The following is a 15158-nucleotide window of genomic DNA, read 5'->3' on the forward strand; positions in this document are numbered from 1 at the left end:
CTAGATTAGTTATCTGGGCTTCCAGGGCAACCGTTCGCACACATCTTTTGCAGATGTACTCACACATCTTTTGCAGATGTACTCACACATCTTTTGCAGATGTACTCACACTGGGTCGGCTGCTCCAGGTGTGCATACATCTTGAACAACATGCACTGAGTGAGATTCTCAATCATGACTCCCCCCATTGCTTGACAACTCAATACCTATTACCTTCCAAAGAACAATGCAAAACAATACAAACTATGCAATATGATACTGACTATGACCTAGCTGTGAACAGAATCAATATTCATAACACAACAGAAATAGCTAATAAAATCACATACACAATGAAGTAGGTAATCAATACTTATCTGAGTGGGCTCTCTCTTGCGTCACCACTACTTCTCCTTGCAGTTGCTCCAGCTCTCTGCACCTCCTTTTCACTTGCTGACGTGCACGTGGCTTCCGGAACCTACTTCGTCCACAGTTCACAAGGGGTCATTCCGAGTTAATCGCTCGCTAGCAACTTTTTGCAGCGCTGCGATCAGGTTAAATCTTGGCAAAACTGTGCATGCATATGCACCGCATTGCGCAGGCGCGTCGTATGGGTACAGAGGATCGGTGCTGGGCGATGGATTTAACGAAGAATCCATTCGCACAGCCGATCGCAAGGTGATTGACAGAAAGAGGGCGTTTGTGGGTGTCAACTGACCGTTTTCTGGGAGTGTTTGGAAAAACGCAGGCATGTCCAAGCATTTGCAGGGCAGGTGTCTGGCGTCAATTCCGGGACCAAAAAGACTGAAGTGATCGTAGAGACTGAGTAAGTCCAGAGCTACTCAGAAACTGCAAAAAAATGTTGTGCTGTCAGCTGCAAAAGCGTTCACACACTTGCAAAGCGAAAATACGCTCCCCCATAGGCGGCGACTATCTGATCGCAGTGCTGCAAAAAGTCACTAGCGAGCGATCAACTCAGAATGACCCCCACAGTCCCTTCTCACGCAGGCTGTGACTGCAGCAGTAGCACAATCTCACTCACCCAGCAACAGCAGCCCTCACACACTTTCTCTCCCTCAGCAGCGCACACACACTCAACCATCAGCAGCAGCCCTCACACACTTTCTCTCCCCCCAGCACACTCTCTCTCACCCAGCAGCAGCCCTCACACACTTACCTCTTTCACACACGCGGAAACGTGGCCCTCTTTCACACAAAGTAATGGCCCTCACACACTTGCACACTCACTCCACTTGCTGCAGCAGCGGCCCAGCAGTGGTAGGGACCTGCACACTCACCCAGACTCCCACTCCTACACACCGGCGGGAGCAGCAGCAATCCTCTTGCTGCACGCTTCGCTTCGCTCAGCCCGGCACTAGCCCCGACTTCCGCCGCTTCACTTCCGACTTCCGGTTTCCGTCCCAGCGTTCAGCGTCTCCCCTCCTCCCAGCCATCAGAGGCCTGCTTAGGACCCCTACATTGGAGAGAGATGAAGCGGAGAGAGCTAAAAAGGTCCCAACCAGCCAACTCCTGTTATTTTTAAAACACAGCCTTTGACATGGCAGTTAGAAGCTGATTGGCTGGTGCTTTATCTCCATCCAAGTCTTAGTCAATAGATCCCTTAGCCTTGTATGGAGATAAAGTAGACAAAGATAAAGTACCAGCCAACCAGCTCCTAACTGTCATTTTTCAAACCCAGCCTGTAACTTGACAGTTAGGAGCTGATTGGCTGGTACTTTATCTCTATCCACTTTATTTCCACTCAAGACTTATGTAAATAGACCCCATTGTACCAACCAACCAGCTCCTAACTGACATTTTTCAAACACAGCCTGTAACCTGGTACTGTAGCTAGGAGCTGATTCACTGGTCCTTTGTTTCTCTCCACTATAGCAAAAAAATAAAAAGGAGGTAGTACTGTAACAAAAAACAGACTGGGGGAAGGGGTATTCTAACAAAAAAAAAAAAGTCTGGCGTAAGCGGTACTGAACCTACCAGACTTGTCCATACACACTAACCCTGTCCCCTAACCATCCTGTCCCCATAAACTCGCCCTGTCCACGCTCACTTGCCCTGTCTCCTACCAGACCTGTCCCCACACTCTCCCCCTGTCCCCTACCAGGCCTGTCCCTGCACACTCGCCCTGTCCCCTACCAGGCCTGTCCCTGCACACTCGCCCTGTCCTCTACCAGACATGCCCAACACAATCACCCGGTCTCCTACTAAACGTGCCTGCACACTCGCCCTCTCCCCTACCAGGCCTGTCCTCGCACACTCGCCCTGTCCCCTACCAGGCCTGTCCTCGCACACTCGCCCTGTGCCCTACCAGGCCTGTCCTCGCACACTTGCCCTGACCCCTTTCAGACCTGTCCCCGCACACTGACCCTGTCCCCTACCAAACCTGTCCCCACACACTCACCCTGTCCCCTACCAGACATGTGCCTGCACACTCGCCCTGTCCCCTACCAGACATGTGCCTGCACACTCGCCCTGTCCCCTACTAGACATGTGCCTGCACACTCGCCCTGTCCCCTACCAGACATGTGCCTGCACACTCACCCTGTCCCCTACCAGATGTGTACCCGCACACTCACCCTGTCCCTTACCAGACATGTGCCCGCTCACTCGCCCTGTCCCCTACCAGACACCTGCCCGCACACTCGCCCTGTCCCCTACCAGATATGTACCCGCACACTCTCGCTCTGTCGCCTACCAGACATGTGTCTGCACACTTGCCCTGGCCCCTACCAGAGCTGTCCCTGCTCACTTGCCCAGTCCCCTACCAGACATATCTCCGCACACTCGCCCTGTCCCCTACCAGACATGTCCCTGCACACTCACCCTGTCTCCTACCGGGCCTGTCCTTGCACACTCTCCCTGACAGCTTCTAGACCTGTCCCCGCACACTCACCCTGTCCCCTACGAGTCCTGTCCCCACACACTGACCCTGTCCCCTACCAGACCTGTCCCCACACACTCATCCTGACTCCTACCAGACCTGTCCCCGCACACTTGCCCTGTCCCCTACCATACATGTACCCGCACACTCTCACCCTGTCCCCTACCAGACCTGTCCCTGCTCACTTGCCCAGTCCCCTACCAGACATATCTCCGCACACTCGCCCTGTCCCCTACCAGACATGTCCCTGCACACTCACCCTGTCTCCTACCGGGCCTGTCCTCGCACACTCTCCCTGACAGCTTCTAGACCTGTCCCCTACGAGTCCTGTCCCCGCACACTGACCCTATCCCCTACCAGACCTGTCCCCACACACTCATCCTGACTCCTACCAGACCTGTCCCCGCACACTTGCCCTATCCCCTACCAGACATGTACCCGCACACTCACCCTGTCCCCTACCAGACCTGTCCCAGCTCACTTGCCCTGTCCCCTACCAGACCTGTCCCCGCTCACTTGCCCTGTCCCCTACCAGACGTGCCCGCACACTCGCCCTGTCCCCTACCAGACATGTGCCCGCAGACTCACCCTGTCTCCTACCAGACATGTGCCCGCACACTGGCCGTGTCTCCAACCAGGTCTGTCTTCGCACAATGCCTACCAAATCTGCCCCAGCACACTCATCCTGTCCCCGCACATTCACCTTGTCCCCTACCAGATCTGTCCCCACACTCTCCTCCTGTCCCCTACTAGACTTGACCTCACACTCTCACCCTGTCCCCTACTGGACCTGTCCCCGCACACTCGCCCTCTCCCTTACTGGACCTGTCCCCGCACTCTCATCCTGTCACCCACTGCACTTTTACTCCATGCCCCCAGCATAATGAAAATGAGGACGTGACTCATGGATATGGCATTCTGTGTGAGGCCACACCCCTTTTCTCTTACGTCCTAGTGGATACTGGGGTCTTGTACTTTAGTACCATGGGGTATAGATCAGGTCCACTGGAGCTTGGCACTTTAAAACTTTTAGTGTGTGTATGTGTGTGCTGGCTCCTCTCCTCTATTCCCCTCCTACCAGACTCAGTTTAGAAAAATGTGCTCAAGGAGCTGTGTGCACTTCTCTGGAGCTCCAAAGATTTTTTTATGTACTTTTGATTTAGTATCTTATTTTCAGGTAGCTCTGTGTTGCAAACAGACTACCTGCTTTGTGGGACTTAGAGGGGGGATCGAACCAACCTCCTGAGGGCTAATAGTTTGTAATCCCAGCTGACAGGACACTGAGCTCCTGAGGTACTGATCACACATCTTTAGTATGTGTGCCCACACCAGCAGCTAGCCGCCACCCTCTAACAGATGCCGAAGACCAGGTGCGGTGAGTGTTCAATCGGGGTCCTAGCTAGCGGGTCCCTGGTGCAGTGTTGGCGGCAAGTCAGCAGCGGTCACAGGCTCGGAGCTGCGGTGCCCGCCGCGGACAAACTGGCTCTGGGCTACAAGCCCGCAGTGCTCACTGTCTCTGAAGGCTTGGGTTAACTGCTACAATATTTAATGTGTTTTTTACACTTGTGGCCAGTATAAACTGTGAGGGACTGCGCGCCATTATAAGGGCTGGGGCTTTCCGGAGCGGGACCAGCGGCGGGAAGGTGGCATTTCCTTGCTTCTGCGGATCATCAAGGCTGCATGCACACTGCTCCTCCAGGACCCATGCTGTTACAGTCTGTCTGAACCGGTACCAGGGGGTCATAGCCAGGGGGGAGCGCGCCAGCGGTAGCGCCGCTGCACGGTTATTGCACACACTCATTTACACACATTGTGCTGCTGTGTTCTGTGTGCTGGATCCGCTCCTCTGTGTCACTCCAAAGGGCTCTCTAGGGTCTGTATGGGCTGTGGAACATTTGGCTGCGCTGTTTTTTTTACTGTATAATGTCTGTAGATTTTGGTTATGTGTGCTGCTTGTAATTCTACCTCGTCTTCAGCGGGGTCTCATGTGTGAGCAGTGTTCCTGGTCTCCTCAAAGACCTAACTCACAGGCACCTGACTGGTTGGATAGTTTTAAGAGCATGATTCAAAATGTCAATTCTGAATTAGCTGCAGCTAAAAGGGAGAGACAGGTGTTAAAACACTCAATTGACTGTGTAGCTAAGGCAGCAGATTCCAGGAAGGCTTTGCAGCCCCCTCTATTGGCTTCACATAAAAGCTCACTACCACATGTTTTACAGTCTGATTCTGATCAGCCAGATGGATGATGATGATATGGACGAAGACAGCTCTGTGTCCCCTGGGGTGGAGGCCCTCATTTTTGCCATAAGAGAGGTCCTTCACATACCGGACATGGAGGCGGAACTAGATGAGGAGTTATACTTTAATGTTAGACCCAAGAGTTCAGCTACCTTTCCGGTGTCTAAGGAGTTAAACTCCCTGGCCAGGAAGGCTTGGTTAAACCCTGATAAAATTTTAAAATTCCTCAGAGGTTTCTCTCTACTTTTCCCCTTCCGGCTGAGGATAGGAAGGTCTGGGAAAACCCCCATCGGTCGATACATCGGTATCCAGACTATCAAAAAAATTGGTTCTGCCTGTCCCTGGGGCTGTGTCCATAAAGGAACCTGCTGACCGTAAAATTGAGACAATGCTCAAGGCCATTGATACGGCAGCCGGTGCAGCACAGCGCCCCACAATAGATTGAGTGTGGATCTCCAGGACTGTGGTAAAGTGGTCTGACAAGGTTATTGATGGTTTAGACGGTCTGCCCCAGGATGAGGTAGTTACCCTGCTGCAACATATACAGGAAGCTGCAAATTTTATGAGCGAGGCTATAAAGGAGTTGTGTAAAATTAATGGCCGCACTACTGCTATTGCGGTCTCAGTGCGGAGAGCTCTGTGGTTGCGTCAATGGGCTGCGGACGCTGATTCCAAAAAGGGTGTGGAAAATCTTCCCTTTACAGGTGATGACTTGTTTGGAGACAAATTGAATAAGTGGATCTCCCAAGCAACAGTGGGTAAGTCTACCTACCTGCCATCAGGTGCACCACCTGCTAGACGTTCTTACACCAGACCCTACATGCAATCCTTTCATGTGGCAAGGTTCAGAGGCTGGGGCCGGGGGGTCTCCACCACTTCCAGAGGAACTCATGGTAAGTCCCGTAAACCTGCACCTGCTGTCTCCCTGGACCAGACCACCGGATTCCCTGCCGCTAAACCTTCCGCGTGACGGTTGGCCCCAGCGACGAGGCAACTTTCAGGTAGGTGCTCGCCTTAAACACTTTGCCCACGTGTGGGCGGAGTCCTGCCAGGATCCTTGGGTGAGGGACCTCATTTTCCATGGATACCGGCTGGAATTCCAAACTCTACCTCCTCACAGGTTTTCAAGTTGGGCTTACCAGCTTTACCTGCAGCTAAAGTTACCTTGCAAGAGGCTATTCAAAAACTCTTGCAGACAGGGGTGGTAGTTCCTGTACCTCCTCCGTTATGCAACAGGGGTTTTTACTCCAGTTTTTTTGTCATTCCCAAACCAGATGGTTCAGTGTGCCCCATCTTGAATCTGAAGTCTCTCAACCCGTATCTGCGGGTGTTCCCTGAGGGCGGTGGTGTCCACTCTGGAGGAGGGGCAGTTCCTGGTGTCCCTGGATGTCAAGGATGCTTTCCTTCACATTCCGGTGTGGCCTCCTCATCAGGCTTACCTCAGGTTCGCCATATTGGACGACCATTTCCAATTTCAGGCCTTACCCTTCGGATTGTCCACAGCTCTGAGGGTCTTCACCAAGGTCATGGCAGAGATGATGCTCCAACTGCGCATGATGGGAGTCCACATAGTCTCCTAATTGGACAATCTCCTACTAAAACATGTGTCCAGGGAATGTCTGCTATACAGCATCGATCTGACATCTCGCCTTCTCACGGATCATGGGTGGATCCTGAATTTCCAGAAATCTCACCTGCAGCCGACTCAGCATCTTCAGTTTTCGGGAATGATACTGGACACGGTACTGTATCTCAAAAGGTGTTTCTCCCAATGGACAAGGCCTTGGCTATCCAGGCTATGGTCCGCTCGGTACTCTGTCCTCGCAGGATGTCTATCCATCTTTGGTTATTGGGCAGGATGGCGGCTTACGAGTCAATCCAATATGGCAGGTTTCATGCCGGGCCTTTTCAACTGGATCTGCTGGACAAGTGGTCGGGTTCTCACCTGCATATACATCAGGAAGTGACACTCTCTTCGAAAGGCCGGATTTCTCTATTATGGTGGCTTCAACTTCCTCACCTACTAGAGGGCAGATGTTTCAATTTCCACCCATGGATTCTACTGACAACGGATGCCAGCCTCCGGGGTTGGGGAGCGGTGACCCAAGGGGCCCAGTTCTAAGGGTTATGGTCAGTTCAGGAATCTACTTTACCGATGAACCTCCTGGAACTCAGGGCAGTTTACAAAGCTCTTCTACAAGCCTCCCATCTCCTGAAGGGTCAGGTGATCCAGGTTCAATTGGACAATGCTACGGCGGTGCCGTACATAAACAGACAAGGAGGAACAAGAAGCAGAGCGGCAATGCGAGAGGTGTAAAAAATCCTCCTCTGGGCGGAGGCCAACGCAAGGGCCATCTCAGCCATATTCATTCCAGGAGTGGACAACTGGGAAGCGGACTTCCTCAGCAGGCACGACCTCCATCCAGGGGAATGGGGCCTGCATCCCCAGGTGTTTCAACAGTTGATCTGCTGGTGGGGCAGCCCGCAAATAGATTTGATGGCTTCTCATCTCAACAAGAAGCTCTGCCATTACTGCTCCAGGACGAGGGATCTGCAGGCCGGGATGCTCTGACGACACGTGGACGTACCGGTTCGTGTTCGGCTGGGTTTGGAGAGTTGACCAAATAGGCACAATGCAGCTAAAGTGTTAAAGGCCTAGATAAATGTCACCACATTTAAAACAAGAAATACCATACAAGAAGTTTAAGACCTCTTTACACACTCAGCGCAACATAAAGGTATACGTCCCTTTTCTCTTTGGACGTTGATACTCCTTCTTACGATTCTTCTGGCAGGTGATCTCTGATCCGTTGGCTCCAAAATGTGGAAACAAGAACAAAAAAACAACCACCAATGTGTAGTTCGTTCTTTTTTAAACAATTGTCTCTATATCAAGTGTCTCTATATCAAATTTAACTCCAGCGTACACCAAGACTCACACAAAATAGAATGAATATGTGTTCATAAAGGTATCTTTATCCTCTCTTTCCAACCAACTAGTGCTCAATTCACCACAAAGTGTAGAAGCAGAAGTAGAATATCTAAGTGAAGGATAGTCTGATTGGGAGCGTACCCCGGAACTCACACAGGGGATGCAGGCTGTAAACACATCTAGGTATCTTTGAATCTAGAATCGTAAGAAGGAGTATCAACGTCCAAAGAGAAAAGGGACGTATACCTTTATGTTGCGCTGAGTGTGTAAAGAGGGCTTAAACTTCTTGTATGGTACCAGTTCGTGTACCTGGTCCCTCCTCTGCCGCTAATCCCGAGGCTGCTAAAAAGACTAAGAAGGGAAAGCATTCTGGCAATTCTAATTGCCCCGGATTGGCCTCGACGGGTGTGGTACTCGGACCTCCGGACCTTGGCTCTGAAGGATCCCTGGCCTCTGCCGCTCCAAGACAGTCTTCTTCAGCAAGGTTTGTTCGTCTATCTAGACTTACAGCGGCTACGTTTGGCGGCTTGGAAGTTGATAGGGAGATTCTTGCAAGAAAAGGTCTTCCCTCCTGGGTTATTTTCAGCATGGTCCAGGCCAGAAAGATGGTAACGTCGAAACATTATCATCGTATCTGGAAAAAGTATGTTTCCTGGTGTGAAAGTAGAAAGGTTCCTCCTATGGAATTTAGAATTGGTAGTTTTTTACATTTCCTGCAAGTAGGAGTGGATATGGACCTACGCTTAGGCTGCATCAAAGTCCAAATTTTACTGCTCTCTATTTTCTTCCAGAAACAGCTTGCTATGTTGCCTGAAGTACAGACTTTCCTGAAGGGTGTTCTTCATATGCAGCCGCCCTTTGTACCTTCCACGGCTCCGTGGGACCTCAATGTGGTTCTGTCTTTTCTCCAATCGATTTGGTTTGAACCCTTACATAGGGTGGAGTTGAAATTTCTCACATGGAAGACTGTGATGTTATTGGCATTGGCGTCAGCCAGGCGATTCTCTGAATTAGGGGCCTTGTCCTGCAAGAGTCCTTATTTGATTTTTCATGAAGACAGGACAGACCTTAGGACCCGTCCTTAGTTTTTGCCGAAGGTGGTGTCAGCTATTCATGTGAACCAGCCTATTGTGGTTCCAGTGTTGTCTGATGCGTCTGTGGGCCCTGAGTCCTTGGATGTGGTCAGGGCTTTGAAGATTTATGTCAAAAGGACGGCACGTTATTGGAAATCTGACTCTCTGTTTGTCCTTTATGATGCCTCCAAGATTGGTCGGCCAGCTTCTAAGCAATCTATTGTTCGTTGGCTGGTCATTCAACAGGCCTATTCTTCGGCGGCTCTTCAGGCCCACTCGATGAGGTCAGTGGGGTCCTCCTGGGTGGCTTCCCGGGGTGTCTCGGCCCTACAATTGTGCCGAGCTGCAACTTGGTCTGGTTCGAACACGTTTGTTAAATTCTATAGGTTCAATACCTTGGCCAAGGAAGACCTTCAGTTTGGTCAGGCGGTGTTACAGGGGTCTCGGCACTCTCCCACCCGTTTGGGAGCTTTGGGACTTCCCCATGGTACTAAAGTACAAGACCCCAGTATCCACTAGGACGTAAGAGAAAATAGGAATTTAATACCTACCGGTAATTTCTTTTCTCCCAGTCTGAAGTGGATACTGGGCGCCAGCCTCAGTTCTTTGTTCCTGCTTACCTGTGTAAGTATTGGGTTGTACCGACGTTACGGTCCCGTTTTGTTGTTGGGATAGCAGTGCTATCCAGGTTTGGTTGGTGTTGCTATCCTCTGTTCTGGTTAGCACCCTCCTTTCGTTCATGGTTGTGTGTTGGCTTGTTGCCTCACCTCTGCTGTATTGTTCTTTTCTCATGTTATGTCCGTCTCCTCGGGCACAGTTTTCCTAGACTGAGTCTGGTAGGAGGAGCATAGAGGGGAGGAGCCAGCACACACATACACACACTAAAAGTTTTAAAGTGCCAGGCTCATTGGACCCGATCTATAGCCCATCGTACTAAAGTACAAGACCCCAGTATCCACTACGGACTAGAAGAAAAGGTATTACCGGTAGGTATTATATTCCTATTTTTACAAAGTCACATCCTCTTTCCCAGGAGCGCATGTGCTGAACCCCCCCCCCCCCTCTATTGTGGTGCCCCTGTCCTGTAACTGTGTTCTGGATCTGACATTTCCCTGCCTGTATTTTTACAGTGATTACACCATAACAATGCTTAATACCTATATCAATTGCTCATATACTTTACTAATAAAAGTTTCTAGCAGTGCTTTTACTTGTTCTCAAAGATTTTTAATATTGAAAGTATTGTAAGTGGTTAAGAATTTTTTTTAGTTTATATAGTGCGCCCTCTTGTGGAATATAATGGAAATCTGTCTTTATTTTGTTAAACTTGTAATGTGCAGTGTGATTTGTTTGTTTGTTTGTTTTGCAGATTAGTTAAGAGCTGCACATTATGCATCATCAAATATTATGTTTGTATTTTGTGTTCCTGGCACAACAAAATGTGTTTTTTTTTGTATTTATTTTTGTTGTTTGACAGCTGACATTTGTTTGCCTGTGCTATTTTGTGATCTTCTGGTATCCTATATACGCAGGTGTGTGTTAAAACTTTCTAATTGTTTATCAGAATTACAGTACATCCTACTGGAATGCACATAATTGCTGGATAAACTGTGTTTTCCTTGGCCTGTTTATTTATATGACTAATGTCATTATTTTCTTCTTGTTACCCGTTTTCCACAGAATAAAGTGATCTCAAAATCACTTGGCAATTACCTGGCAAGCTGTTATGTGATCAGAGGGGAATATATATACGCAATTCTTAAGATGGGCATACACTATACGATTTAACCAATTTGTCTGAATGACAGGTTTTGTCCATTTTCCAGTGTTTGGGAGCAAATGGTCAATTGTCATTTACTCATCCATTACTAGAATTTAATTTCAACCAGCCAGATCTGGCAGATGATCAGCCAGATAATTGTATAGTGTATGCCCATCTTTAGTTTGATTTGTTACAGGTCATTGGAGCCGTTCAGTATATCAATGTGATATTGGTAGTATTGCATTGTACTTATAGTAGTAATACTATTACTTTTTAACTGATGAATGTTAGTGTTATGAATCGAGTGTTGAAATTAACATATTTGCTGCTGTTGAATATATGAATCTGAGCTCTGCAGAAAAGTGGCGCATATCACAAAGAAGAATAAGCTTGATTGCGTAGGGATGCCAGCTACAGCCAAATGTCATTATCAAAATATTTTCTGCTTTTGTTCTGAAAAACAGGATTTTGATACCTACCGGTAAATCCTTTTCTCCTAGTCCGTAGAGGATGCTGGGGTCCACTTCATGACCATGGGGTGTAGACTGTTCCGCAGGAGCCATGGGCACTCTGAAGACTTTTCAATGGGTGTGAACTGGCTCCTCCCTCTATGCCCCTCCTCCAGACCTCTGTTATAGGAACTGTGCCCAGGGAGACGGACATTTCGAGGAAAGGATTTACTTTAAACTAGTGGTGAGATACATACCAGCTCACACCTCAACCATGCCGCACAACATGGCATTCAACAGAAAACACGCCAACAGGCATGAACCAATTACAGCAACATGCTGAAACTAATATAACACAACTTGTATAATTCTAATAACAAAACTGCAGGTAAAGTACGCACTGGGACGGGCACTCAGCATCCTCTACGGACTAGGAGAAAAGGATTTACCGGTGGGTATCAAAATCCTGTTTTCTCATACCTCATACGTCCTAGAGGATGCTGGGGTCCACTTCATGACCATGGGGTTTATACCAAAGTTCCAGTATGGGCGGGAGAGTGCGGATGACCCTGCAGCACCGATTGACCGAACTTGAGGTCTTCATCGGCATAAGTGTCAAACTTGTAGAATTTAGCAAATGTGTTTGACCTCGACCAAGTAGCTGCTCGGCAGAGTTGCAATGCCGAGACCCCCCGGGCAGCTGCCCAGGATGAGCCCACCTTCCTAGTGGAATGGGCCTTCACCGATGTCGGTAACGGCAATCCAGCCGTGGTATGAGCGTGCTGAATTGTACTTCTGATCCAATGCGCAATAGTCTGCTTGGAAGCAGGACACCCAATCTTGTTGGGAGCATACAGGACAAACAAAGACTCTGTTTTCCGTATTCGAGCTGTTCTAGCGACATAAATCTTCAAAGCCCTAACCACATCTAGAGACTTTGAACGTGTCAGTAACTACTGGCACCACAATAGGTTGGTTTATGTGGAAAGATGAATCCACCTTCGGAAGAAAATGTTGATGAGTCCTCAACACTGCCCTATCTTCATGGAAGATCAGGTAAGGGCTCTTGTGAGACAAGGCCCCCAATTCAGACACCCGCCGCGCGGATGCCAATGCCAAAAGCATCACCACTTTCCAAGTGAGAAACTTCAACTCTATCTCTTGTAGAGGCTCAAACCAATCTGAGTGAAGGAACCGCAACACGTTAAGGTCCCATGGTGCCACTGGAGGCACAAATGGATGCTGGATGTGCAGAACCCCTTTCACGAAGGTCTGAACCTCTGGAAGAGAGGCCAATTGTTTTTGGAAGAACACTGACCAGGCCGAAATCTGGACCTTGATTGATCCCAATCGTAGGCCCGCCTCCACACCAGCCTGCAGAAAATGGAGAAAATGTCCCAACTCAAACTCTTACGTAGGAGCCTTCTTGGATTCACACCAAGACACACATTTTCTCCAAATACGGTGATAATGTTTCGACGTTACTCCTTTCCTGGCCTGAATAAGGGTGGGGATGACTTCCTTGGGAACACCCTTTTGGGCTAGGATCCGGCGCTCAACAGCCATGCCGTCAAACGTAGCTGCGGTAAGTCTTGATACACGCACGGCCCCTGCTGCAGCAGGTCCTTGCGAAGAGGAAGAGGCAGAGGATCTTCTATGAGCAACTCCTGAAGATCTGGATACCAAGCCCTCCTTGGCCAGTCTGGGGCAATGAAGATTGCTCGAACTCTTGTTCTTCTTATGATCCTGAGCACTTTTGGGATCAGCAGAAGTGGAGGGAAGACATACACCGACCGGAACACCCACTGGGCCATCAGCGCATCCACTGCTATTGCTCGAGGGTCTCTCGACCTGGAACAATATTTCTGAAGCTTCTTTTTGAGACGAGATGCCATCATGTCTACTTGAGGAACTCCCCAAAGGCTTGTCACCTCTGTGAAAACTTCTTCGTGTCTGCTGAGGAAGTCTGCTTCCCAGTTGTCTACTCCCGGAATGAAAATTGCCGACAGAGCCTTTGCATGTCTTTCTGCCCAGAGGAGGATCTTCGTCACCTCAGTCATTGCCGCTCTGCTTTTCGTTCTGCCCTGCCTGTTTATGTACGCGACTGCTGTTACATTGTCCGACTGGATCTGCACGGGATGATCTTGAAAACGATGTACCGCTTGTTGAAGGCCGTTGTAAATGGCTCTCAATTCCAGCACATTTATGTGAAGGCAGGCTTCCTGACTTGACCATTTTCCCTGGAAGCTTTCTCCCTGAGTGGCAGCTCCCCAGCCTCGGAGACTTGCATCCGTGGTTACCAGGAGCCAGTCCTGAATCCCGAACCTGCGTCCCTCTAGTAGGTGAGAACTGTGTAGCCACCACAGGAGCGAAATCCTGGCTTTTGACGACAGGATTATCTTCCGGTGCATGTGTAGGTGGGATCCCGACCACTTGTCCAACAGGTCCCACTGGAATACCCAGGCATGGAACCTGCCAAACTGTATGGCCTCGTAGGCTGCCACCATCTTCCCCAACAGCCGAATGCTCTGATGGATCGACACACTCAATGGTTTCAATATCTATATATATATATATGTTTTACCATTTTCTGGATTTCCAGAGCCTTTTCCACCGGAAGAAATACTCTCTGAACTTCTGTGTCCAGAATCATCCCGAGAAAAGACAATCTTGTCGTCTGTTCCAACTGTGACTTTGGATAATTTATGATCTAACCGTGTTGTTGGAGTACTGACAGGGGAGAGTGTGATGTTTTGTAACAACTGCTCCCTGGATCTCGCCTTTATCAGGAGATCGTCTAGATAAGGAATTATATTGACTCCTTTTTGACGCAGGAGAACCATCATCTCCGCCATCACCTTGGTGTGAATACCCTCGGCGCCGTGGAGAGACCGAAAGGTAACGTCTGGAATTGGTAATGGCAATCCTTAACCACAAATCTCAGATAAGCCTGGTGAGGAGGATAAATGGGAACATGCAGGTAAGCATCTTTTATGTCTATAGACACCATGTAGTCCCCCTCCCCCAGACTGGAAATCACTGCCCTCAGTGATTCCATCTTGAACTTGAATCGTTTCAAGTAGAGATTCAGATTTTTCAGGTTTAGGATTGGTCTGACCGAGCCGTCCGGCTTCAGAACTACAAAAAGGCTTGAATAAAACACCTCCCCTTGTTGTGACAAATGTACCAGGACTATGACCTGATCCAGACATAATTTTCGGATTGCAGCTGTTACTGCTTCCCTTTCTGGAAGAGAAGCTGGCAAGGTCGATTTGAAAAATCGGCATGGGGGAACGTCTTGAAATTCCAGCTTGTATCCCTGGACACTATTTGCAACACCCAGGGGTCCAGGCCAGACAGAATCCAACCTTGGCTGAACAGTTTGAGACGTGCCCCCACCCGAGCGGCCTCCCGCAAAAGAGCCCCAGCGTCATGCTGAAGATTTGGCAGAAGTAGGGGTAGACTTCTGCTCCTGGAAACCTGAAGCTGCTGTGGACTTCTTTCCCTTTCCCCTTCCCCTATCCGCAAAGAAGGGGGAACCTCACGCTTTTTTGTATTTATTGAGCTGAAAGGACTGCATGTGCGGGGGATATGTCTTTTTTGCCGGTGCATGAGATTCAGACTTATTTAATCTCCTATTGATATGATGCATACTATCACGTATTTCTTTCACCCATGCAGGCTCTTGGTGTGCCGACAGCACCACCACATTACACTTCTGTGTCCCTAAAATGGTTTCTTCCGGGGAGGAACTCCCTGCCTCTGACATGTCTTACACACGTGTACAACACACAAACAGACACACTGGGACTTATAGGGGACAGAC

General features: G+C 49.3%; 1 protein-coding gene across 2 annotated transcripts in view; it reads left to right on the forward strand.

Annotated features, from left to right (window-relative positions):
• Positions 1-15158, forward strand: part of ARHGAP18 (Rho GTPase activating protein 18) — a 235451-nt gene that overhangs the window by 191884 nt on the left and 28409 nt on the right. The window lies entirely within an intron of this gene.

Source organism: Pseudophryne corroboree, chromosome 4 (assembly GCF_028390025.1).
Source record: "Pseudophryne corroboree isolate aPseCor3 chromosome 4, aPseCor3.hap2, whole genome shotgun sequence".
NCBI classification, from domain to species: Eukaryota; Metazoa; Chordata; class Amphibia; order Anura; family Myobatrachidae; genus Pseudophryne; species Pseudophryne corroboree.